This window comes from Lissotriton helveticus, chromosome 5_1 (genome assembly GCF_964261635.1).
Source record: "Lissotriton helveticus chromosome 5_1, aLisHel1.1, whole genome shotgun sequence".
Classification (NCBI taxonomy): domain Eukaryota; kingdom Metazoa; phylum Chordata; class Amphibia; order Caudata; family Salamandridae; genus Lissotriton; species Lissotriton helveticus.
Genome location: NC_136065.1, coordinates 1,919,157,737 through 1,919,182,880, shown reverse-complemented (window position 1 = coordinate 1,919,182,880; position 25,144 = coordinate 1,919,157,737).

The following is a 25,144-nucleotide window of genomic DNA, read 5'->3' as shown; positions in this document are numbered from 1 at the left end:
TATATAGCTCTGCGATTTAGCCCTCATGGTGCAGTGCTTTGTGATTAAAAAATAAACCCCAATGGGAAGCAGAGTAGGGGGCAGAAATGAAGCAGTTCCAGCGCAAACTACGACAAAGTGAACAAGGTTATTCACTAACATATCACGCCCAGAAGAGATTTCCTGTCCTGTTCAATGCTTGCTTTTGTCTCTCTGACACTTTATTCAGCAAAAAGCAGATAGTCTTCAATCGGTAGCGAATTGTATGTAGAGACGGTCACCTTCGTCACACCAGGACTCACACTGCGTCCTACTGAGGAGAGCATCAAGGCTGAAGATGCTGACGGTGCGAACCAGGCCGTCCTTACAGCAGGGCCGATACTGACTTTCATGTGTTTGTCTGCATCTGCAATAGGACAGACAATCTAAAAGGAGGCACACAGATTACACAATGGCGAAGAAGGAATGCCGACATTTTCCATCCAGCACGTTTTGTGCCACAGGTTACAGCAGCCTCCCTAGTTAGGTCTTCAACAATATTGAGAGTACAATTTGCAACATATGGGGCCATAAAACATAATTCCTGCTTTCGCACTAAATATATTGATGTCTATGCCAATGAACTTGAGTCTTATCCGTACTTACACGCGCTGTCCCAGAGTGTACAAAACCCACGGGAAACAGCTTTCAGCCACACATCAGTACATATGGGTCATTTTATCATTGTTCTTCAGATTCATGGGCCAGGCATTACAGAGCACCTCTAGCTGGTTGCCTATGGAGCCAAGATGGCGGTAGAATGAATGCCCCTAAAGCGATATCTCCCCGTGGTGCCAGGGGATGGGCGGCACGGGCCAATCAGCAGCCGGCACCGGGAGATTCACAGATGGTCCTAGGGCTCGAGTCGGGGGTACACGCAGTTACACGGCGTCCCCCACTCTTTTCACAGGGTGGATCATGGTCCCACCTTCACTCCCATCTACTGTCTCCCAGCCCTCGACCCCAACACCTCTTTGATTTTTCAGACTTCCCCTCCCGTCTGTTTGCCATCCTTCTCGGGAGCTGTTTGTGTGCATCCATCCTTTTGGTTTTCCTAGAGAGCTGCCAGCCCAACTCCGTAAAGATTTTCCAGTGTAGGGGCGTGGCTTGGACGCCGGAGAAATGGCGGCGTAACTCTGTCCTCCTCCAGGCAGCAGCGATCTTTTGGTTAACAAAGGACTGCAAACCGACTCCATTCCGGACCAAAGCGGGCATTTAGCTGTCGGAACATCAGACCCGGCGATGCAGAGAATTTGAGCCGAAACCGCACGAGGGAAACAGAGAAAATTGACCTTCTGCCCTGACCGCCGGAGACTGCAGACCGTGACGGAGCCTGAACCCGGCTGCTTCCACGAGGCCTCCCGGAACACCGGACCCGTCTGGTCACAGTGCGAGGCAATGCTCGCTCAACGCGATACACGGCTCCACGTTACCGTACTACAGCGGCTGAGTCGTGAGTAAATGGAGCTGGCAGCCAGTTTGTTGGCAAATGTGCAAATGTGGAAAACGGAGCAGGAATCAACCGTTTAAAATGGCGGTTTGCCGGCGCAATTAATGTCGCGCTCGAATCACCCTGCGCTCGATGCTGTGGTCACTGCTTGGCTGATATGAAGGTCCACGCTTCTAACAGTGGGTTCTGAAGGACTTCATGTAAACATTTTGCGCTCCCGCTCGTGTGCACTCACTAAATGTAATGCTGCAAACATTAATCTGACAAGCTTGAGTGTCTACCAAGCCGATACATGCGTCTGCCAGTGCCCCGCTAATGACTCAATTTCTATGCAGAAGCCCGATTGCTTATAAAGACACCGGTGACCTGAGACCAATATATGGGGACATGACCTATACACTTTGCCTCGTGTAACGCGTTTGTTCTGTTGGTTGAGTAGCCATTAACAGAGAGACATCCCACGCGCTGTACAAAATGGCGGCTCCTGTCGATGTGTGTTTATGTGGGCCTCTGCATCCAGTGTACCTGTAATGCAACCATATCCTTCCCGTCAGTAAACCGCTATTCACTACTCACGATTAACCAAAATAAGGAAGGCTAATTAACCAATGCGCTGCCCTACACTGTCACAACACGATCCAACTCAGCGCTGTGAGGTTTGCGGACTCCAAGGTGGAAGCTGTTGTCTTTAAACTCTGCTCTGTGACGCACACTGACGGAAGGTGCTACAACAGTGATCCCGGATCAGTCCATTCATTAGGATACAAAAGCACTGGCAATACCCCAGCAAATCCCAGCAAATAAGTTAAGAATGGGGGACAAATATAATGGTAAAACTCCTAAGCGTCTGAAATCTGATCCACCGACGCCAGTCAAAGGGAAAAAAGACATAGCAGAAGCAATGGAAACTATCCTAAACAGGCTGGAAGAAGTTAGAGATTTAGCCAAATCCACCAAAGAGGAGGTTGTTGCGGTCCAGCAGGATATAAAGGACATCAACTCGAGGCTGACGGAGTCAGAGAGCAGAATAAGTAAACTGGAGGACTCTGAAAATAGAACCTGTGGAGCCATCAAGAATCTCACCCTGTGCTCGGATCATCTTGTGAGGAAAGTTGCGGAATTGGAGGATAGAAATAGGAGGGGGAACCTGAGAATTTTTGGAATGCCAGAAAAATCGGAGGAATCCCATGGATCATGCATACCCTTCCTTGAGCAGTGGTTTACACAGGCCACAAATCTAACCTTCACTCAGCCACTGGAGTTCGATAGGGCGCATAGGGTGCCGGGGCGAATTACTAGAGATCAGAAAGGCCCGAGAGCGATAGTGTACAAGCCGCTAAGATATCAACACACGGAGCAGATACTTACCTTCGTGCGTAAACATAACCATGTACTATGGAAAGGCCACAAAATCTTCATCTCACAGGACTTCAGTAAAGAGACTATGGAAATCAGGAAAGCTTTCCTTGCAATGAGACCACAACTGAAGTCACTTGGGTACATGTATGGCTTTATTGGCCCGACAAAGTTCAAAGTAACAATACAGGGTGTAACCCATGTGTTCTCTGAACCACAAAAATTGCGACACCAGCTATTCACCCAAGGGGACGGCAATATGGAAGTCTCCCCTTCGGCCCAACTGAGCGCTTCTGCTTCCGGCCTTGGATGAGCTTTTGAGTATGCGGTACTAACAGAACAATGTTCCCTGACTCCTCATAGTCCACTTTGACTAAACTAAGCTTTGGTGACTTTGCCCTGCACTATGTTCATTATGTTCCGTTTGCTTAAAGGCCTTGGTTTTTGTCACTACTTAATGGGTATGATCCATGCTGTACCCTCAACTTGTTAGCTACATTGACCGGAAATGGCGCCTGGTAGGTCGCCACAGCTATGCTTGCGCATTTATAGTTCACCCAATTGCTTCCTGTTCTATACGATCCATTAGGTCCTACCTCAGCGGATCTTCTTATGACTCGAATATGTCAGTATAGTCTCTCTGGAATCTGTTACACAAGTTATTTCTTAGATTGCTATGCTAGTGGTCTTGTGTTTCAACAGTGACGCTATATGGTGTAGCTTTATTATGTAGTACACCTCCTAGGTTTTACGTACATTCATGACACTTCATCCGCTATTGCTGATGTACCTTGTTCCCGCTGATACAGTCACTGTAGTGGCCTTTACTGAGTTCACTGACACAGCTTTAATGTTATATCTCGTTATCTGCATAATTGTTTCACTTTTGATCTAAAATGTGTTTTGCAGCTCCTACGATTAATAGTCTTAAGTAAGCTGCTTGGAGGCGGCCTCGCGGTCGTTCCCGAGTCGCCATGTTCCTGTTCTACTATTGGGGTGGGAGGGGTGGGATGTGGGTAGGGGAGGAGGGTGGAGGGAGGTTTGTAGGCGTGAGGGGGGGATTGTTTTTGCATTTTTTGCATTTTTTGTATTGTTTTGCCTAGTTTTTTCGAATTTGCATCCTATCTTGAAACCGAGTGTGCTTCTTGAAACCAGTGTGACTCTTGCTCATGCCAACATTGTCTCCTGCGTAGTGCTGCTCCACCTGGGCCCGGTCCAAAACTCCAAAGCGTCCTTTTACACTAATACAACTCAATGTAGTATGTTAGAATGTTCCACACATGATAGTTGATGGCTCCTACTATAGACACCCCGATATGGACGACAACCATAGCTAACCTTAAATTACTCTCACTGAATGTGAAGGGTTTGAACCAACCGATTAAATGACAAAAAGTGCTCGATTATCTCCGTAGACAACAAGGAGACATAGCCCTATTACAAGAAACGAAGCTGGAGGCGAAACACTTTCACACCCTACGTAACAAGTTCTTTACTGAAATGGTGGGCTCCGGAGCCGTGACTAAGAAAAATGGGGTAGTGATGCTATTTGCTAGGAAGGCGAATGTGGAAGTAGTTTCCACCTCCATGGACGCAAAGGGTAGATGGATCTCGGCGAAATTAATTAAAGATGACACTGAATTCTACATTACAACGGTATACGCCCCCAACACACATGATGCTTCCTTCTGGCTTGAACTAGCAAACCAGATTGGCACCATCCCAGACTCGGCAGTTCATATACTAGCAGGGGATTTCAACCTTCCATTTGACCCTGCCCTGGATAGGGACTCCAAGTGCACCTTCCGTCCTGGCAAAGCCCATAAGGAATTCACTAAACTATGTAACAGATTCCACATGGTAGATACATGGCGTATACAAAACCCTGACGGTAGGGATTACTCTTTCTACTCCCCACCTCACGACTCGTTTTCAAGAATTGACTACATATTCATAACTAGGAACGCGGTAGCCAGGATAGAGGACACAGACATTGCACCAAGACTTGTCTCTGACCACTCTTGTATATCACTCACTTTTTCAAATATCAAACTGACAATCCGCCAATCGATGTGGCGCCTCAATGATGCCATTCTGAATGATGAGAAACATAGAGAAACTATAGGTAGCGCCCTCAAAGAATTCTTAACAATTAATAAAAAGGGGGACACTTCGGACTTAATCCGTTGGGAAGCACTAAAGACCACCGTAAGGGGCTCATCATAAAAATATCATCCGCAATAAACAAAAACCGTAATGCTGCCCTTTTAAAACTAGAAGAAGACGGGGGGCGTGGCTACGAGCGCGGCAATGGCGGTCGCAGCTTCCTAGAGCTCCCGCTTGCCCGAGCCTTATCCGTCCACTTATCCTGTCCCCGAGCCTCTGCCACACTCCCTGAGCGAGGCGATTGCTGCGGAGAGCTCTGGCCATCCTCCGGTGCGGTCACTGGAGACGTCGGCGCCTTGACTGCTGCGGGGCGCTTGGCGACGGAGAGCGGCCTGGTGCTGCGCTGAAGCCGGGACCTCAATTTTGGCGCTCCCCGCCCGGGAGACACCTGAGTGGCGCGGCGGCCTTGCCGCATTCCCTGGGCTGCTAACGACCCAGCAAGACAAGCGGGGGCGGGATCGGTCCCCCCCCCGTGACCCGACTGCAGTGCCACTGCCTTGAGGGGGCGAGGGTCGCCCACAGCCTACGAGGGGCCTAGCGGACCCGGCGGAGCCGGGGCCTCAATTTTCGCGACTCCCGCCCGAGGATGGCTGGGTGCAGCTCCTGACCGTGGAGGACGCCTGGCTGCTGCCTCTCTGCATTGGAGGCCCACTTCACGGCGGGGTGTCAGTCGGCGGACCCTGTGGCGGGCGGCGAGTTGTGGACGCCCCCTCCTGGACCCCCAGACACCGCTGGCGGAGACGACAGGCCCACGGGTGGGCAGCAAGTGGACGGGCCCCATCGATCGCCCTGAGGGCCACGAGTGGTGAGGGGGTGTTTCCCGGTGCCTGCTATACCTTGCCTGGACTGTGACGAGAAGGGGGACACCGGCTGCCCGCTTCTGGTGGAGGGTCGTGCCTGGCAGACGGAGTCCCCACTGGAGTGGACGATGGGCGTGGGGATCCCCATTGCCACGGCTGTGTTGATTGTTGGAGGCCCGTGGACAGGCGGCGATCATGACCCGAGGTGGGGGCGGCAGCCAATCCAAGCAACCGACCATCGACAAATTCACGGGGCCAACTGGGGGACCGGGCCCGTCGGGTGGGGGTCAGCATCCACCGCCCCCCCCGGATAATACCGCGCTCATGGCCGCCATCACCCAATCCCGGGACATGCTGGACGCTAAAATTGGCGCGGTGGGCGCAGATGTTACCCTGATCCGCCAAGACCTGCGGAATGCGGTGGCGCGGATTACTGAGGCGGAGTCCAGAATATCTGTCGTGGAGGACGATGTTGGGTCCTTGAAGAAACGGCTGGCGGTGGTGGAATCGGTGCAGAAGAATCTGGCGCTGCGGGCTGAGGATGCTGAAGGTCGCGCCCGCCGCAACAACCTCCGATTTGTTGGTTTTCCGGAACGGTGCGAGAAGGGGGACATGGCGCAATTCCTTACCCAGTGGCTGCTGAGCTGGATGCCTCCGGAGGGCCTGTCCTCGTGCTTCATCATTGAGCGCGCCCATCGCGCCTTGACCCAACGGCCGCCGGAGGGTGAGCGGCCCAGGGCGGTGATCGCTCGGATACTGAACTACCACGATCGCGACGTTATCCTGAGGGAGGCGAGGTCCAAAGATGCCATCCTCTATGAAAATCACAAGATCATGGTGTTCCCAGACTATAGCAGAATCGTGCAGCAGAAACGACAATCCTTCATGAATGCCAAGGCGAAGCTCCGCGGTCTGGGTCTCCAATACTCCCTGCTGTACCCGGCTCGTCTGAGAGTGATTTTCCAGTCCAAGACATTGTTTTTTGATACTCCGGAGGATTTGTTTCGTTGGACGGATGAAACTGTGGCGCTGCGGCCGCATGACCAGCCGGGATTGAATCCCGGGTCCTCGAGGGGTTCCTCACCGGAACGCAGAGATCACCCGTCCAAGGGTAAGAGAAACCGGAGATCTAGATCGCGGAAGCGTTCGGCCTCTGCCACTGGTGCGCCGGGAGGCCACGGACCCGAGGACTCTGACATGTCCGGGAAGTGACACTGCTGCTTTCAGGTACTCTGTGCTCCTGGCTGGGTAGCGTGGCTACTGAGACTGAGTGGAATGGGGGCGGTGGCCCGGCGCCTTGGACGTTTTCCTGATGCCTCGATGTCTTCTTGTTACTATGTTCGTGGAAGTTGAGTGGGGTGGTGGGTACTGGCTCGGGTACAGCTGATTGGGGGCTGTCCCACTCCTACCTTGTAGGAGTTTGTTTTTGGGGGGGGGGGGTAGTGAGGATGGGCCTAAGGGAGTTGGGATCCATTGGCATGGTAGGTCCTGTGCCCTCTGTTTTGGGCTTGGGATCGCCCATGCCGCGACAGATGCTTCATGGTTCTATGAGGTGTAGGGGAGGGGGGTTGGGGGTGTGGGGAGTTGGAATGGGACTGGCTTTAGCAGCCCCTACAGTTTTTGGGTGTTTGGGTGGCAAGGGGGGGATGCACATGCTTTTTATGAATATGCGGCTGTTGTTGAGTGGTGGGTGGTGTGGACACGAGGGGCCTTCCTGGCGGACTCCATCTGACTATGGTTGATACTACGCACAGGCTCCCAGTGGAGTCCCTAAGAGTAGTCACGTGGAATGTCAGGGGGTTGTTAGACAAGGTGAAACGTGGGGCGGTCTTGCGCTGGGGGAAGAGGGCCACTGCCGATGTGCTTCTGCTTCAGGAGACACATATGATGGGGTCGAAAGCACTCAGTTTGCAGCGATTGGGCTATCACCAGGTGTACCATGCCGGCTTTACCAGGGGGTCCAGAGGGGTGGCTGTGCTGATCCACCGTAGGGTGCACTTCGTACATGTGAAGACGTGGGCGGACCCGCAGGGTCGCTATTTGTTTGTCAGGGGCACGGTGGGTACAGAGCCCGTAGTTCTTGGGAGTGTTTATGCCCCCCCCTGCAATGGGCCCTGGCTGAGAGGATTTTCCAGGTATGGGGGGATGTCCAAGAGTCCCTGGCGGTGGTTGGGGGTGACTGGAACGAGGTGATGGATGCTTGCATGGACCGCAGGGGGCGCCGAGGGCCGGGAGGGCTAGACCCCCCTCTTCCCCTCTCCCCTCCCTCTACGAAGCTGCGAGCGATGTGTGATGCCCTGGGCTGGATGGATGCTTGGCGACATATGCACCCTACTCCACGTGAATATACGTTTGTGTCTGCGGTACATGGTTCCTTTTCTCGCCTGGATTACTTGTTTGTTCCCCGAGTGTGCATGAGCAGAGTGCGTGCGGTGGAGATTTTGCCTAGGGGGCTGTCTGATCATTCCCCAGTTTCGATCGACGTAGAACTTTTCAAGACACGACAGCCCTTTCGATGGAGGATGTCCTCATGGCATCTCCAGCAACCTGGCTATGTTAAGCACCTCCGGGAAGCCATTGATCACTACTGGCGGGAGAACCTTGTTGATAATATCGACGCGGTCGTGGTGTGGGAGGCTTTGAAGCCCACGATGAGAGGGGTGGATATCGCTTGGGCCTCTGCGGCTCGTCGGGATCGTCGAGAGGCGATCGTGGCAGCTGCGGCACAAGTGGAGACATTGGAGCGGCGGAGTCGTGGGGGGGTGACGATATTGGTGTGCGACTGCTACTCCAAGCGCAGCAGTCCTACGCGTCAGTCCTGCTGGACGAGGCCAGACAGGCGTGGCTGGCCACACGGAGCAGGATTTGCCAGTGGGGTGACAAGTCGAGTTCTATGCTTTATAGACTCTGCCAATATAGCATCAACCCTGTCACCCTGCCCGGTCTTCTGGCGGAAGATGGCACAGCCATTACTGACCCTGTCCGCCTAGCGGCGAGCTTTGCCGCCTACTTCGGAGCGCAATATGCCCCATGTGATAATCTGACGGGTGAGGATGTTGCCAAGTTCATCGATGACCTACCCTCTAAAATGGTGCCTGATGATGTCAGGGAATCTCTGGATGCTCCTCTCACGGCGGAGGAACTTGGGGAGGCCCTGGGACAGCTCAATGCGGGTAAAGCCCCCGGGCCAAGCGGTTATCCCTGTGAATTTTATAAGAAATTCTACACGCAATTGGGACCCCATTTTCGGTGTGCTCTGGAAGCGGCGCGTACTCGGGGCAGGCTGCCGCCTGATTGGCGCCATGCTGAAATCGTGGTTTTTCCGAAGCCGGGTAAGCCCCCTGATAGTCACGACTCGTATCGCCCCATCTCGCTGCTCAATATAGAAGCCAAGATACTGGCTAAGGCCCTGGCAAATCGGTTGCTTCCTTACATAGCGGACCTGGTACACCCCGACCAATCGGGCTTCATGCCCGGCAGGGCTACACGCCATAATATTCGGCGTGCGTGGGCTGCGATCGGGGCCATGGGAGCCATGGGTGAGCAGGCTGCTCTGTTGCTTGCAGACATTAATAAGGCGTTCGACTCGGTGAGCTGGACTTACCTGTTTGCGCTCCTACCCCGTCTCAACCTCGGCCCTGTTTTTATATCCTATATTAAACTACTGTACACAGACATCACGGCCGCTGTGCGTGTTGCCGGGGCTGTGTCGGAGACATTCCGTATTGGCCGGGGTACCCAACAGGGATGCCCTCTCTCCCCTTATCTTTTCGCCCTGGCTATGGAGCCGTTGGCCGCCTGGGTGCGTATAGATGCGCAACTCCGAGGATTTGTATGGCCCCAGGGCCTCTCCGATAGGATCGCGCTGTACGCGGATGACGTCCTTTTCTTCCTGACCGACCTGCGTCGCTCTGGGCCGCGGGTATTGGAAATAATGCGGGTCTTTGGTGACGTATCCGGCTTATACCTCAACCTCAGCAAATCCACCTTGTGGGTCCTGGGTGGCGGTGCAGTGTCGGACCCCTGGACGCTGGACCTGCGAGTGGCGACTGGTGGCCTGCAGTACCTAGGGGTGTTCCTGTCTGAGTCCGCGACCCTCGCGTGGGAACGCTCGGTGCTGCCGGTGTGGGAACGGGTGCAGACCGACGTTAAAACATGGTCCCGGATGCCTCTTAACATCTTTGGCCGGTCCGCCATCTTTAAGATGGTGGCGCTTCCACGCCTTCTATACCAATTGCAAAATTATCCCCACTCGGTTCCGGCTTCGTGGTTTCGGCGAGTGAACTCGGTCCTGGGGCAATTCCTGTGGGCCGGGGGTTCGGCCAGGGTTGCGTTACGCACGTGCTTCCTCTATACATACTGTGGGGGACTCGCCACCTCGGACCTTCTGTCCTACTACCAAGCAGCTCACCTACTCGTCCTTAATGACTGGTGGTATGGTGATAGAGGCGACCCGGCATATGCATTAGAGCGCGCACTTATGGGCGATAATACCCTCCATATGCTCCTCTACTCCGCCCGGCTGCGTCGGGGCTTGCCTAGTGTTACGAAGACAGTCTTCCTTGTTTGGCGTCAGGCATTGCGACGCATGGGCTGGTGGGGTAGGCTGACGGCGGAAACGCCGCTGTGGCGTAATGGCAGATTGCCTGCCCTGGCCTCCTTGCCGGGTTTTGGTGGCTGGGATGCAATCGGGATATCGTCGCTGGGTGATGTGCTGTCTGGTGCTGCTCTTAAGTCGTTCCAGGTCCTGAGTGAGGAGTTCCACTTGCCGCGGACTCAGTTCTTCCGTTACCTACAGCTGCGGCATGCGCTCACACCGTACATTGCCGACCTGGAGTCGCTCCCCGACTTTAGCCCTATCGAGGCGAAGCTGTTCATGGGGGAGCTTGGGGACAAAAAGGTGTCCCGCATTTACCAGACGATGGTCACCCACTGCGCCTCCGACCTTCTTCCCCTGCGGACGGCATGGGAAGCTGATGTCGGGTCTCTAGACGAGGATGACTGGCGAGAGGCCCTGGAATCCCCGCGTGGGACGGCAATCGCGATGAGGCTCAGGTTCATCCAATTTAAGGTCCTCCACAGGGCCTATTTTACGCGTGAACGCCACTGGAAAGCTGGACTGATTGCATCGCCGGAATGCTTGCGTTGTGGTGCAGAGGTTGGCTCGCTGCTCCATACCCTGTGGCTGTGTCCTAGGCTTGCTGGCTTTTGGAGGGGTGTGTGGAGTTGTTTGTCTGAAGTGTTAGGATGGGACCTGCCCCGAACACATCGCTTAGGTTTGCTTCATATTCTCGAGGGGGTGGGAGGGAATCGCTATAAGCGCCACCTACTGCTGTTGGGGTTGGTACTGGCCAAGAGAGACCTGGCGCGGGCGTGGAAGGACGAACGGGCTCCCCCCCTGTGTGTTTGGAGGGCGGGTCTGGACTTTTGCATGGGCCTGGAGCGCCCTATCTTTGAAGCACGTGGGTGCCCCCGCAAACACTTTCGGATATGGAAAAGGTGGGCTGAGTATAGAGACTTGCCGCTTGACCCCCCGTTGACCCCGAGGAAGAACTCTGAGCTTCCCCCTTGGTGTAGGCCTGTGTCTGGTGCCAGACCGACCACTCTATACGTATTTACAGCTGTTTCTTCTTCGCATGTGCATGGGGTTAGGGAGGGATTGCGGGGTGGGATTGGTTGAGGGCGGTTGGGTGTTGGGGATGGGAACGGGTGGGGGTAGGTTGCTTAAAAGCGATTTGCAATATGTTTGATTCAGATTCCAATCCTGTTTTATGTGATGTCTTCATCTGCGTGGTGGTTTCTCCTGACTGTGGGGTACCACACTCATTGTCTTGCTTGATTATTCAATAAAATCTGTTGTGAAAAAAAAAACTAGAAGAAGACATCTCTAAACTCCAACACGAATATCTAAACAATAGAAGTGCCAAGTTACTGAATGACTTGTCCAACCAAAAATATATCTATAATAAACTAGTAAGTGAGAAGGCAGGAGTCTGGCTAGATAGAAGGAAACGTTTTAAAGTCTGTGAATCTAATAAAGCGGGGAAAGGTCTAGCAGCCTACCTTAAATTTAGAATTCAAAAAAACACGATCACTTCCCTATTGGATGATAAAGGCACCCCCAATTCGGACCCCAATAAAATTGCCAACTTATTTAAAGACTTCTATGAGAAGTTATACGCTAGAAACGTGAATGTGGGGAAAAAGAAAGTGGAGGAATACCTCTCCAAATGCGCACTACCAACACTAACGCCCTCAGAACAAGAATCCTTAAACGACCAAATTTCTGAGGCAGAAGTCATTGATGCGATCAAGTCTATTAAGAGTGGGAAGGCCCCCGGACCAGACGGGTTTACGGCACGATTTTATAAATGCTTTGCACAAACCCTTACGACACCAATTCTGAACGTGTTCCACGAGATTAGTCTTACGGGAGAGGTAAAGGGAACGATGGCTGAGGCAGTGATTGCTGTGATACCCAAGGAAGGGAAGGACTCTAAACTCCCTAAAAACTACAGACCCATTTCGTTAATAAACTTGGATTGTAAGCTTTTGGCCTCAATCCTAGCAAAACGCATCCAGAAGGTGCTGCCATCCCTAATTCACCCCTCACAACCGGCTTTTTGAAAAATAGGTTGTCAAGTGACAATACCAGAATCCTAGCTCAAGTAATCGAAAAAGCTAAGCTCCTCTCCACGCCCACTACGGCGATTACACTCGACGCAGAAAAAGCGTTTGACAAAGTGGACTGGTCATACCTGGAAGCAGTCCTACATAAATTCGAATTGGGTCCCCTATTTACTAAAATAGTAATGTCGCTATATGCCTGTCCCACTGCTAGGGTGAGGGCTGGTGGAGCTTTCTCCTCCCCCTTCAAACTAGAACAAGGGACTAGACAGGGATGCCCCGTGTCCCCATCCCTATTCCTCCTGGCAATTGAACCCTTTCTGTACCAAATACGGGAGAATGCGGACATCCCAGGGATTCAGTTTAAGGAATGTACTATCAAGCTCACGGCCTATGCTGATGATGTTTTAGTCCTGAGTGAACAGGCGGATAGAGCTATACCTGCCTTGCTCTCCACGATCGAGGAGTTCTCTTGTGTGTCCGGATACTCCCTGAACAAAGACAAAACCGAGGTGAAAATGCTAAACAATATGAGTGATAAAAATATTCTAGGCGATTCTGGGCTTACCTGGCAACCAAAGAGTTTTAAATACCTGGGCCTGGAGTTTGAGAGAGACCTAATTACGACACTAAAAATCAACGAAGATATACTCTTCAAGAAAGTACAAAAACTACTGGAAGTGTGGTCCCCGAAATTCTTGTCATGGTGGGGTAGAGCGGAAACATTAAAAATGATGGTCACCCCCTTAATCAATTATATGGCAAGCATGCTCCCTATGACCTTCACAGAGGACTTCCTACAAAAAATAGACACATTATTTAGTAACTTCCTATGGAAGGGGAAGAAACCCAGAATCTCTATGAAAAAACTACAACTTCCAAAACTTAAAGGTGGTCTAGGCTTACCCAACTTTAGAAACTATCAAACCGCTTTTTTGTGTAAACAAGGGACTTCCTGGTTCACCGTAGATCCTGGCTATACGCCGTTGTGGATCAATATAGAAAAGTCTATTATAGGCAAAGCCCCACTCGCTGCGATACTCACCATGGATCTATCACACCTCACACACTCTAAGTATATCATGCTTAACACCAAACGAGCTCTTCTAAGGCTGGACCATACACATAAATCTGGCCTGCAGATAAAGAAGTCGGCTTCCTCATCCCTATGGCATAACCCACTTATTAAGATCAACGGCTCACCCCTTTCCTGGGAACATTGGTCAGACAAAGGAATCAACGTGGTTTCGGATCTTTACGATGGGCACATGCCACTGCCTTTCGCAACGATCCAATCTAAACATTCCCTTCACCCAATTGACTTCTACGCATTCCTAAAACTAAAGTCAGCTCTGTCCACACGTTCGTTCACACTGTCAACACCTTGGCTAAAGTCGACGCTCCCTCACATACAATCATCAGGACACTTTGTCTCAAAAGTCTACAAATTGCTCGCACCGACACCAAACAAATCACTGAGGCGAAACGAGCTTAAATGGGAAGCGGAACCTAACAATACCGGAATAGTTGTTAACTGGGACAGAATCCACGCTTTGGCACTTACACACAAAGTTTCACCAATCCTCTCGCAAACCAAATACATGATACTCAACAGGGTGTTTTGGACCCCACAAAAATTATTTAAACTTAATCTAAGAGACACTCCCACGTGTTGGAACTGCTCCCTAGCTGACGGTGACCTGCCACACATGCTATTCAAATGTCCTATGCTACACAAATACTGGTCCAATGTTTTCGACTACATTGAACACATATTCGGCATCAAACCGAGGAGGGAATTCATCTACATTATTCTGGGGGCCATTGACCCGATGTTAATAAGAGACCATGATCGCCAACTCCTTGACCTACTTCTCACCCCGGCGTGTAAAGTGGTCCTCTGCCACTGGAAGACGGCTTCAGAGGTCTCCTTCAATGCTTGGAAGGAGTGGCTATCTTGTATCAGAGGAGTAGACAATCCCGCTTTACACTCTTCTCCTTGGCAAGTTACCAATAAGAAACTCTGGTCCTCTTTGGATGCAGCCTCCTTCTCCTTTGACCCGCCGTAGAATGCCCAAATAATCACTAGACACCCGAGAGTGCCCGGCAAGTAGCCACCCGGGGACAGGCCACAATTAGCATACTACTACTCTATAGTTGTCCAACACACTACCATATTCTATTAGTAAGATCTTGCATTTGGTTTGTTGAGCTGCACTGTGGTTCCACAGGCTATATCCTTGCATAATATGCATGAGCAAGACGGTTGCTTGCACACTGTATACCCTGGAAAACTCACTGTTAATCAAACCCACACTGTCAGCATTATGATGATGTACCTCACATAGTATTGCGGAACTGTAATCTGTTTGTCATAACCAATTAGTACGCATCTACTGTTAATATAACGTCTTCTCGTATTGCAATGTCATCCTTGCGCTTGGCCGTATATCCGTTATGAAGGTGTGGTTCTGGATCAAACAATGTGTTACTTTACTTTATTGATTATTTATTTATTTATTTACTTATTATTTCTTGTTTCTCATTTGTCATTTCTTCTTACTTCTTATTCTTTGACCTCAGCAATGTAATGACATGACTGTATGTATTATTGACCCACTCTTGCTTTCTTTTCCTTTCTTCATTATTATCTAATAAAAACGATTTGAACACAAATATAAAAGTGTTTTGCGCACCACTGGTCATCGCACAGAAGCAGATAAACACAAGTTTTCATAACTCGTACGTGCTTAATGGATGTGTAAGGAGGCATTGTATCGAGCACTGGGATCAGCATAAAAGGGCACTGTAGGATAAGGTGTTCAGAGGCAGCTGAAAGGAACAACCAAGGGACACGGACCTCTGCCCCTGGCTGCTGGCATAACACTAGAGCCCTTCAACATTTGCATGTATGGGCACCGTGATGTACACAGATATTTATCACGTATTAATGATGTGAGGTAACGTTCCGTGATGGTCCCAGATTCCATTGATTCACTTCCTCCTTCTTGGCACCGCCAAGGCTTCAGGGATCTGACCTGCATGGGTGACCCACAGCAGCTGCGCTCCGAGCCCCTGCAGCGGGCGAACATGATGGCATTTCAAGGCACATGCCAGGCTCCTTCAGTGGAAGACATTAGATATTTTTTGTGAATATAGAACAGGAGCAAAGCTTTTCACTCCACTGCGTAACTTGTGAAGCAACGCAGTGGGTGACATGAGCCCCTCATGTTGCCGGAGGGCCCCCCTAGCTCTGTGCACAGGTGGAGGCCCCTGGCCTGAGAGCTGCTGAGTGCTGACTGGGTCCGGGAGGTGGGGAGCCACCTCCATGTACTCTGCACTGGGGGCCATCATTTTCTTTACGCCACTGACGCAAACTCAAGCCTGGGTCTTTAAGAAAACCTTTGCATAAAAATGCGCCATGGTCCTCGATCGAAGAATGAGGAATTTAGAGCAGAATCTGTACATTTGGGTTGGAATCCCTTCGTCACCCCTCATTTTCCTCTGCAGATGGAGTTCTGAGGTCTCACACAGTCCATGGTAACTCCATTGCATCTCCCTTCTTCCTGTCCAGCAGGGGCGCCACTCTTCCTGTTCAGCAGCGGGCAGCTCTTCCTGTCCATCAGAGGGCAGCTCTTCCTGTCCAGCAGGGGGCAGCTCTTCCTGTCTAGCAGGGGGAAGCTCTTCCTGTCCAGCAGGGGGGCAACTGTCCCATGCCACAAGCCATTCCCCGTCCTCTCGAAGGATGTTCTTGGAGTTTTCCAGATTACCCAAAGGCGAGACCTATTGGCTATGCCAATGCTTGTTTTGTTAGGAATGAAGTTGAGAAGGAATTAAATAGGTTAGCCAATGATGGTGTCAACAAACCTATAGAGTCTTCTCAATGGATTTCTCCATTGGTCGCCGCCAGGAAGGCCAACAGAAAGCTTAGGTTATGCATTGACTTGCACCATCTCTTAATTTCCGAATATTTTCATTATTGCAGGAAGAACAAAACAACAAAATTCACATGTAATATATATCTCAAAAGAAATTACAGTACATAATGAAAAAACAATTTGGCGTTAAAGAATGTAAGAAGCAGAGGTCCAACAAGTACAACTATTAACAAGAAAAGAAATAAAAAAATATGTTCTTACATGTAGTATACAATTATTTATATTTGTATTTAAGCTGGCCTCATTCACTTCTGATTCAAATATTTCATAATTCAAAAAAGTTTAACCAAATTCTTTCCTTCTTTAATAAAGCCTTGTGGCTTTTATGTCTTGCTAACGAAAGTTCCATAGTATTTATTTCGTTGATCAAAAGCCACCACTCGAAAACATCTGGAACATCTTTTGATATCCCTAATCTTGCTATAACCAGCCTAGCACATGCATAAATTATAGTTATTAAATCTTTGTGGGGGCAATTAGTTTCCTGGATGTCTAATAGAACTAGTTGTGCTCTCAATGGTGGGGTAGCGATTTGTTTGCTATTTAAAACATCGGTCAGCCCTTTCCAAAATGGTAAAAGCGCCGGGCACGAAAAGAGCATATGCTCTATACCTGCAGCTTCTAGATCGCATTTCGGACACATTGTTTTCATATTTGGCTGAGTACCCTGTGCCAAGCTAGCTATTCTTTGCGGAGTGTAATACAGTTGTGTGATGGTTCTGTACGACTGTAGCCTCAAGCTAGAAGATTGGACAATCAGGTTTATATGACGTAGAGAATATGAGATCTGTGTTGGGTTGATGTTCATACTCAGTCTAGAAGACCATTTAGCCGCTATTTTCGCGCTATCTTCAGTTTTATCTTGTATTAGGTATCCATACCCCACACTTATTAATGATTTTACTTTGTTCGAGTATATACATGTTAGTATGTCTGACTCTGCTACTTCCATAATTTTCATCTTAAAGAGCAGGTAGTCCCTTATTTGAATGTATTTGAAGTACATATTGTCCCTTAAATTAAATAGAGTTTTAAGTGCGTCGAAATCCATAAAACCATTTTGGCCGTATAAATCCCCCAATGAGTTAATACCATGTCTCTCCCAAAGAATACCTGCTCCGTCAGAGAAAATACAAGGCAGTCCTGGATTGCCCCATATTCTAAGCTCAGCATTATAGAAGGAGATTTTCCCAATATTCATAATTTGATCCCAAATTTTTTTAATGTGCCTAGCTGTTAATCAAACTTCGTATGCGGCGAAAGAAAGTGGCTAAAAAATAGAACCTGAAGTCAGGAAATGCTAGTCCCCCCTTTTCTATTGGGAGTTCTAATAGTTTCAATGCTCTACGCGCTTTTTTGTAACCCCATAGAAAGCTGCTACAAATACCCTCTAGTTTTTTGAAGACAAATTTGTTGGGTTGAAGAGGAATAGATCTAAATAAGTATAATACCTTCGGTAGAATCTTCATTTTTACTAAGTTTATACGACCTACTAAACTAATCGGAATTTTGTGCCATTTTTTAAGGATCGTTTCTGTTTCCTTTAAAAAAGAGTCATAATTCAACGTAATGATTTTATCGAGACTTGACGCTAGTCTAATGCCTAGGTATATCGCACTTTGACAAGTGCCAGGGATTGGTTCCGAAGGTTTATAATTGGCAATAACCTGCGTCTTTCCTGCATTAAGTTTTTACCCTGAGACGTTGCCAAAGTGTGCCGCTTCTTTTATTATTTCAGGTGTAGCTTTAACTAGATCTGCAGTAAAAACGGCGATATCGTCTGTGAAAGCAGTTAATTTTAAACTCTCTCCGCCGTGCGTAAATGGTAGAATATTTACTTGAGTAGAGAGTGCATTTAGAAATGGCTCCAAAGATAGAGCGAAGAGCAGAGGGGACAGAGGGAAACCTTGCCTTGTTCCCCTCCCTATAAAAAAGCTCGCTGATTCTCTTCCCCCATAGCTGACCTTGGCCTGCGGGTTATCATACAATGAGCACACCCACTGTAAGTATTTACCCTGAATACCTGCCTTCTTTAGTACCTCCCACAAATACTCCCACCCCACTCGATCAAATGCCTTCTCTGCATCTAACATGATCATTCCCAGTGAGGTGAGGGTAGTTGAGGCAACATCGAAGGCTGTAATCGCGGTGTTAACATGGGCCGTTGTGTCTCTCCCCATCACGAATCCATGCTGTTGAGTATTAACCAGAGTCGGCATAATGGGGTCTAAGCGATTTGCTAGTATCTTAGAGAAGATTTTTACATCTGTATTAAGCAGGGAGATCGGCCGGTAGGAGCCACAATCTTCCGGAGTTTTGTTTTTTTTAAGAAAGAAAATTATTTTAGGTACTTTCCATGATGTAGGAGCCTTCCCCAAGTTGTCTATGGAATCAATAACAAATTCTAAAAGAGGTAATAGTTCTTGTGCACAAGTCTTGTATAATTCCATAGGCAAACAGTCCTCTCCGACAGCTTTCCCCATTGGTAGGGTTGAAATGGCTGTGATTATTTCAGCTTGTGTTATTTTTAAGCTAAGTTGCTGGATTGCTTCTGTATCAATGTCTCTTTGTGTGGGCATATATTTATCTAGATATTGCGTAATTAAAGCTCTAGTGGGAGTATTGTCTGGAGTATATACGTTTCTATAGTAATTAACAAACTGAGCGAGAATCTGTTCTGGCTGATCATATTTATGCGAGTCAGACCCTCTGATCGGTTTAATCTTTGTTCTCGCCTTCTTGTCCGCAACCCTATACGCCAATACTTTTCCAATTCTATCTCCTCCTTCACATGGGGCTAGTTTGTACTTATGTATTTTAGTACAGTATCTATCTCTTAGTGTCTTTTTAAGAGAAGATTGTAGTTTTAGAAGTTCTATTCTTAGCTCCTCAATGTTTGTATTTGCTTGTTTGGTTGCGTCTGCTAGTTTCTGCTCCATTTGTAATATATTAGAAGTGGTTCTCTTAGTAGCTCTGCGATTTTCAGCAATAGTTCTAAAAATGTGTTGTTGGACGAACCCCCTTATACTGCATTTACATGCGTCCCAAACTATATTAATAGTAGCTGAGTTAATATTTAACTCGATAAATTCTTTAATATGTTTTTTTAAAGAGGTCACGAACCCCAGATCAGTGAGTAAGTATCTTGGAAATGTGAATTGTTGTGCATCCGGCCTCGAGTCACCATTCTCGAACTCTAATAGTATCGGGTTGTGGTCAGAAGTGATCCTCGGACACAATTCAATCTTACAGTTACCCGCTATTTGGTCGGTCGCCCAAACCATATCAATTCTTGAGCAGGATCTGTGGGGCGCTGAGTAGCATGTATGCCCCGCAAGATTAGGATGTTTAGAGCGCCATACATCTTTTATATTAAGCAATCTGCCCAATTCCAAAATGGCAGACCTGACCTTACGCATCCTATGAGGGGAGCCCTGTCCTGTAGAGTCAATTTTATAATCGATTACACAATTGAAATCTCCCATCACCAGCAATTCGCCCTCCCACTCTAATAGCTCGATGCTTAGTTGTTCAAACAGCTTAGGATCATCTATATTGGGTCCGTATACCAAACATAGAACAAGTTTCTTATATTCTAATTGAACTTGGGCTATCGCCCACCTCCCCCGTTTGTCTGATGCAGTTTTTAAAATGTCTATCCCCAATCCTTTCTGTTTTAGTATTGCCACCCTCCGGATAGAGGCCCCCAAAGTTGAGCAGACCACAAGCTCATACCCCATTTGTGAAAGCAGCTTCCTATCTTGGTAGCTAATATGAGTTTCTGAGAGAAGAGCAAATTGTGGTTTATACATGCCTATCTCCTCCTGTACCAATCTCCTCTTTTGCTTGCTATTGAGGCCAGCGACATTCCAAATTAATAATCTTGTCTTAGACATTGTTTACATTAAAAATGTTTACTTTCCTCTGCATACAGTCTCTAATAAAACATTTCATTGCTTTGTCCGCACCGTAATTCTTCCTTGCAATACGTTTTTTCCCCTTCCCCCCCCCACCAACGACCCCTACCCTACCCACCCCTCCCATGTCCCTTAGGGGGGAGCACCCCTCTATCCCCTGCTGCCGCTGGAATGGCAGCCTGGTGAAGTGGCAATCGCAGAGGCATACTCTGCCCGCTAATCCGTACTGCTTTTATGCTTAAAAAAAAGGGAAAAAAAAAGTAGTAGGATATAAGAGTTTTATGTATATGGAGCAGTGAAAAGCAAACAAAGAATTGCATATGTTCATTCCATTCTTTTATCCCCCATTATACTTGGATATAATTCATCTAGTGAAAATTAAAGAAGCTCCTTATAATTAGAAGTGCAATCACCCATCATTGGTGTCAATTTCATTTCTGTCTTTCAAGTGTAAATTTCTCTAAAGCCGAAACCGCTTCCTCTTGATCAGTAAAGAAGAAGGACCTCCCATTTCTAGTCACCTTGAGACGGGCAGGCTCTTGTAAATATACTATACAATCAATAGCTTTAAAAGAATCTATCAGCTTTCTAAGCTCCTACCGTCTATACATCGTACTTTCTAAGCTCCTACCGTCTATACATCGTACTTGCTTAAATCTGACCGTACAAAAAAGGTTAAATTATCAATAGTGACCGGGCTGCTGGATTTAGCTTTAAGGGATACTGCTTGTCTTAGCAAAACATTGCCAAAATATATCAGAATTGGTCTAGGGAATCTGGTATTTTTGTTCTTTTGGAAAAGAGGAAGTCTGTGTACTCGTTGTAGTTGGGAGTCCCAGTCCCAATCTGATAAATCGCTAAATGCTTTTTGAAATAAATTCACTACGTATGACCTGACATCCGCTCCCTCTGTCCCCTCGGGAATCCCAAACAGCCTGAGATTATGTCTACGTGCCCTGTATTCCATATCCTCGACCTTTGCTTCTAGTTTAGATATTCGTGTAGCATGTTGTTTGGTAAGCTCGTCTGAGCAAGTAGCTCCTTCTTCGACTACCATAACTCGTTGTTTAAGATCTTCCACTTCTTGAGTGACCACTCCAAGTTTTTCGCACACTTCACTCATGAATGCCTGAAGTTTTGTGTTGTCCTCTCTTAACTGCAAGAAGTGCTGCTGGCCTTCTTGTCTTTGAGCTGTAAGGGTCTGCATAATCATATCCATAGTAGCAACATTTGGACGATCTTCAATTGTTGATGCCCTTGAGGTCGTTATATTTTGTACTAGACTAGCAGATTCAGTGCTGTCCGACCTTAGTATCGGCACATTATCTATAGAAGATCTGTGGCTTACATTGGATGTTTCATTATCAGATCTAACCATTTTCAATAACTCCTTGTCTGTATCGCTCTCTGTGCCAGTTCTCAGTACCATAGGTTTTGTAACGGGATCTGATATGGTTTTCTGTGAGCTGTTTGATCTTTGGTCGAAAGTTAAGTCAGCTGTAGGATTTTGAACGATAGTAGTGGAAGTTAAGTCTGTTGTTGTGTCCAGATCGCTAGGTGCTATATTAGTTAGCAATGTGGTTACGTCTGTACTGTTCAGTGTAGATGTGCAAGGGGTCTCCATTCACGACGTCATTTTTTTCCCTCCCCCTATTGGGTGCAGATCTTCTTCGAGGCTAACTCCAGATAGCCTCATTGCCATGTTCTTTACCCCCCCCCCCCTTAGCTTGTATCCATTTTCTAAGCGGGCTATCATCCACGTTAATCTTGGTCTTTGGCGCCATTTTAGATGTAGAAGAGGAAGTGTTTTTAATCAATAATTTACTGAGGGTTTTTTTCAGTTTACTCCTACCTTTAGTTTTAGTTTTCCTTTTCCTTGAGACTGATGATTTGCGAGTATTAGATCTATTATGCATGGTTTCTGTCTCACTGTCATCCCCTTCAGACACCTCTTCATAGTCTAGATTAAAGCCATCCTCTTCAGCTTCATCTATCAGTATGCTATCTGCCGCGCCGATTATTTTAGGGTCTGTTATCAGCTGAATTGTTAGTGTTATATCAGCAGTGCCTACCAAGTTACTAGAGTTAGAAGTATTTGAAGTTGTAGCATTAAAGCTTTCCGATAGATTTGCACTCGCATCCACTTTCTCACAATTAGACATTAACTTGGCTCCATCCCTGCTTGTGGTATTAATTGTTAAGGGAGAGTCTCCCTCTAATTGCCCCACGCCTTCTATTGCATCATCTAATACAGCCTGTCCAGCATTGTCTATCAAGTTTTGGTCAGTCGCAAGGGAATTCGAATTTTCCTCTTCACTAGCAAATGTCTCAGTATTTCCGCCTGCCCCCATAGCACACACACCCGGGCTGTTTGTTTGACTCATAACTAGGGTTGTAATTCCTTTAGCCCCGATTACATCACACACCAACGTTTTTGTTTTTGTGCTGTTAGCATTTTCGCCTGATTTTAAATTGCCCTTGGAAGCTATAACGTTTGCAGTACCTGAAAAATCCTGCCCGCCAGGTTTGCCGGTCCGTGTAGAGCGGGTATTCAGCTTCGGAGCCATACCGGCATCAGTCTTCTGAGTAGCTCCCGGCATTCGACTCTCAGCTGTTACTATGTTCAGTGGCGCCACGAGCAATACTGGACCCGCCTAGCTGAACCAGCGAGTTTGTGGCAGGGAAGTACGTCGTAGCTCCCACACCGGCAGTATCTTTCTGCCCAGACGGCAAATAATCTGCAGCATCCAGTTATACGGAGGTAGACTTTTGTTCGTAGCAATTTTAAGTGTTTTTAAAGTTAATGCTTTAACCGACGCTTCAGTTGCCTCAGTCGCTCGAAAATCAGCGCTCAGCAACTTGCACCATCTCAATGGTAACATTTTGATAGACCAGTTTCCACTCCCAAAAATCAATGAAATGCTTACTAAAACCAGAGGCATGGAAGTTTTTTCTACTATTGACCTGTCTGAAGCTTACCACCAAATTCCCCTTTCTAATGAGTGTAAAAATCTTTCTGCTTTCATTTCTCACATCGGCTGTTTTCAATAGACCCGAATCCTGTTTGGTTTGGCTTCTACAGCTGCTGTGTCCAGCGTTTAATACACAAGATTTTTGGTCACTTGGATTATGTTCTCATTTTCCAAGATGACATTCTTGTCATGGGGAAGAACAGTGGTGATCACAAAACCAAACTCCTTCATGTGCTTTCCCTCTGAAATAAATTTGGATTGACAGGAGAATTCTCTAAATGCAAGTTTGCTGCCAATAGTGTGAGTTATCTTGGTCATGAAATTAGTGCTGTCGGCATTCCTTCTAAAACCAAATCAGTTTCTGCCATTACTGATGTCCCCAGTCCAAAATATAAGGATGAGGTTAAATCCTTTTTAGGACTTGTTGAGTTTTTTTCTAAACTTGTTAAAACAAATTCTAGTACAACCTTTCACATTAGGCAACTTCTCAAATCTAAGTCTGAATTTGTGTGGTCTGATTCGCGTCAGGAGGAATTTTCTGACATTAAAATCGCAATTTCTTCTGCTCCTGCTCTTCATGGTTTTGACCCTTGTAGCAAAAATGTAATTACCACTGATGCCAGTGGTACTGGTATTGGTGCTGTCTTATCACAGGTTGCCGCAAAAGGTTTTGAATCCATTGTTGCATATGCCTCTAGGTCTTTGTCTCCTGCAGAGTGCAAATATGCTGTAATCGAACATGAGGCACTTGCTTGTGCTCGGGCCTTAGAGCATTTTCATACATTTGTTTGGGGTAATGAAGTCATTATTAAGTGTGATCATAAACCTTTAGCTAAGATCTTGTCTAACATTGGAATGATTAATGTTACTGCATGGTAAGCACGGATTTCCATGCGGCTTTTGGATTTTCTCTACAAAATTCTTTACCTACCTGGTAAAAAGAACGCTGTTTTTTTGTTGTTGCTGATTTTCTTTCTCTGTTGCCTGTCCAGATGGTTCAAAACCAGGATGACCTCATGGACGGTGTTTAAGTTGCTTGGTTGTGGGACCACGGGGTTGATTCTTTTCAAAAAGAGGAATGGAAGGAAGCTCTGATCAAGTTTTTAAGGAAAGTTTTAGAGTTTATATGCACTGGTTGGCCTCGCATAATGGAAGTTAAAGACTTGAAGGCTTTCTGAGAAGTCAGAGATGAGTTATCCTCTTTTGACAGTACACTTCTGAGGGGTGATAAATTAGTCCCTCCGTTTAGTCTCAGAAGTAAAATTATATCTTTATGCCATGATGGAGACTTAGGAATTTGTAAAACCAAGTGCATTGTTAGAAGCAGGTATTGGTAGTCTGGTCTAGATATTGAGGTGGAGAGAGCTGTTAGAGATTGCAGTTTGTTTTTATCTGCGGACAAAACCCTTAAAACTTTAAGACCTCCCATGAGTGATCTTATGTGCCCTGAATCTTTCTGGGAGCATGTTGCTGTGGACATCATGGGCCCTGTTGGTAGTTCTGGAAAGTATGTCATTTCAATTATGGATGTGTTTTCTAAGTGGCCTGGGGTCAAAGTTATCAAAAATGTGGACACTGACACCATGATACCATTTTTTGATGATGTTTTCCTTAGTGAAGGCACCCCCGCTCTCATCATTAGTGATAATGGAGTGTGCTCCATTATCACTAATGATGAGAGCGGGGGTTTACTTCTGATGTTATGACTCAGTATGTGTCTAAGTGTGGAACTCAACATAATACCACCTCTTTGTACAACCCCAGTGGAAATGGTTTGGTAGAAAGGTACAATAGAGTTTTGAAAGGTGCCATTCAGTTGGCCTTTAACCCGTTGGCTGCTGCCGTCGGCCAGTGGCCGACGGCAGCACTACCTCGCTGGTGCTGCCGTCGGTCAATGGCC